A 3,197-nucleotide genomic window follows, 5' to 3' on the forward strand; every position below is an offset into this window, starting at 1 on the left:
CAATTAATAATTTTTATATTTTGATTTAAATTGATAAATAAAAAATTTATTTTATTTAAATAAAAAAACCGTCAAATATGGCCCGTGAGAGAACCTAATATGGAAATAAGTTGTTAATTCTTAATCATTAGTGCTATGGAAGTTGTACCGCATAAAGAAAAAATAAAATCACCATTGATGTATTTCAAGAATATATGTAGATTGGTGGCACTGGTGTGATACCACTCACTTCGTATAATCCCTTTTTTTTTTTATTTGTCGAATATTTTAATTCATATAATTTTAAATGGACACCAACAACCCCTTGATTTTATAACAAGAGAAATAAAATTGTAGAAAGAAAAAGGTAAAATCAATACGTAACTTCGTGACGTGGACTCACACGTATATGAATTATGAAAAGGAAAAATATAGATAAATAATGAAAATATTAAATAATGTGAATAATAGATATATTAGATGTTTAATTTATTAGGTGTGCGAATAGTTATTCTAAAATTATGATTTATGTGAATATTTTAGAACGTAGTGTGTTTTACTTGAATTTGACCATTTTTAAGATCCGTTGTTTATGTTGTCCAATAAAATTATTAGTTACCTAACATAATCCTTATAGAAAACATAATTTTTACTAGATATAAGAAATAGAGAAAATACCCGAGAACAATACTCACATTGAACAACAATAGAATAAAAAATTTATTTTAAATTAAATGTAAAAGTCAAATTTTACATTAATTAAGAATAATTAGGATTTTTGAATTATTAAGATTACACACAATGTAACCTTCACTACATTCTCTCACAGCATGTCTACATTTTCTATCATCGACTCAACCTTCTGCCGCTCATGCTGCCGGATATCCGTCGTTGCCGCAATGCGCTGTCGCCGCCGGTGATAGTTTTGACGTGAGGTACGCATCCTTTCCTTCTCGTCATCCATGTCGCAAGTGCATGAACAAGCCAAGGAAGTGACGCCATCGCCGTCGATTACCGTGACACCGTTACTGTTGTACCATGATTTATGTGGCGTTGCCGATGCTGTACCGTGATTCCTATGAAAAAAAAACATCCATTTAACTAAAAGAAACATCCACCCAAAATAAAAAACATGCATATTGTTAGAATATAATTAGGATCAATTAAGATCAATTAGTATTATTTAGTATATCTGAATATTTATTATAGGAGATTACGTCTTTATTATTACGATTCTCTTAGTACCTATAAATACCTTTTTATATTGTATCATTCCAGACAACTTGAACAGACAACTTGAATACATACTCAATAATATACCATAATTTCTCCAGTTTAGTCTCTTATTTCTAACATGGTATGAGAGCCATAGTATCCTCCTTAAAGAGAATATGTTGTTTTCCTTACGGTGAAATCACCGTAGTTTTTGTATTTTTTTTCTATGCCATACTTTTTTCCCTTTTGTCACTCCTTTGATGCTTTTTCACCTCACCGACTAGCCTATTTTGAGTTGAATGATCAAACACCATTGTCATCCGCTGCTTACCTATTCTCATGAAGAAATCATATAGTTTTCGACAGTTCCATCTGCGTTCTCTCATGGCAGTTACATCTGCGTTCTCTCGTGAAAATTCCGTTTGTGTTCTCTCGTGGCAGTTGCGTCTGTGTTTTTTCATGACAGTTCCGTCTGCGTTTTGTCTGTGTTTTCTTGTGGCAGTTCCATCTGCATTTCTTTTCGACAGTTCCGTCTGCACTTCCTTCAGATAGCGGCAGTTCCGTCTGCGCTTCCTTCAGACAAGCGGCAGTTCCGTCTGCGCTTCCTTCAGACTAGTGGCAGTTCCATCTGCGCTTTATTCAGACAAGCGGATGTTCCATCTGCGTTTCCTTCCGACAGTTCCGTCTGCACCCGTTTTATCAGTTTATGCAATTTTTTTCTTTTTATTTCATTGTTTTAAATAAGTTTCAAACTCAAGTTGTCACTTGAGTTTGAGGAGGGATGTTAGAATATAATTAGGATCAATTAAGATCAATTAGTATTATTTAGTATATCTGAATATTTATTATAGGAGATTACGTCTTTATTATTACGATTCTCTTAGTACCTATAAATACCCTTTTATATTGTATCATTCCAGACAACTTGAATACACTCAATAACATATAAATTATTTCTCCAGTTTAGTCTCTTGTTTCTAACACATATAACTCGAAGAAACATCCATCTAAAAATAAAGAAACATCCATATAACTTAGAAAAGATATCCATTAAACTAAAAAAAAAAAAACATTCTTTTAATCATTATGGTTTGAAAAGAGAAATAAATACAAACGCGATAAAAATAGGGCACAGGAGACTCACGGTGGGGAGGGTGGCAGCGCAGTGACAGACTGGGTCAGACTTGACCGTTGAAGACGCGCAGCAGGAAGGACGATTGGCGCTGCTTTGGAAGGACGTCGCTCATAATTCACGTCGAGGCGCTGGCAGCAACGACGCGTGGAACTGGGTCAAGGCGGCGGCGGTGTTGAGGAGGACGCGCGGAACAGAGTTCGCGAGGGGCAGCGATGGCACGGGACTTGCATCCTGTTGTCCTGTTGGAAGAGGAGAAGTGATGGCAGGAGCAGAGGTGCAGCATTGAAGCAGCGACGGAACAGAAAAGGAGAAAGTGGCTTCGTTGTGACGATGGCGGACGAAGACAGTGCTGAGAAGCTTCGTTGTTGGCGACGATGAGCAGTGTGACAGGTAGGGGAGACGGTGGTAAAATGGTTAGTTGTCATGAATTAGGGTGTAGTGTAAGTGGAAGTGAAAATATAAAATGGAGAAGATAAAAGGTGAAAGTGATATTAAAAATAAAGATAAGTAATTAGGTTGAGATATTTTTTTCATGATTATTGAACCTAAGAGTGCAACCCATTATTTATGTTATTCACATTATTTATTATCTACATAATGAAATTGTAAAAAATAATGTCAATTGTTTGTAAAGCCTTTGATCAAATCAAATTTGAATCAAATCTTTATAGATCATTTTAAGTCCATACATTTTAGTAAATTTTTTTAATCATCAAGTGACCAAGTCCTTAGAACAATTTCATATTCTAAAATCTTTTACATTTGTAAATAATTTAATAGTTTCTTTTCTGAATTTTGTAATGTCTAAATGTATAAATTTATTTAAACTACCCAAGAATTTTATGAAATGATTATTAGTTATTTCTAG

Source organism: Arachis ipaensis, chromosome B09 (assembly GCF_000816755.2).
Source record: "Arachis ipaensis cultivar K30076 chromosome B09, Araip1.1, whole genome shotgun sequence".
NCBI lineage: Eukaryota > Viridiplantae > Streptophyta > Magnoliopsida > Fabales > Fabaceae > Arachis > Arachis ipaensis.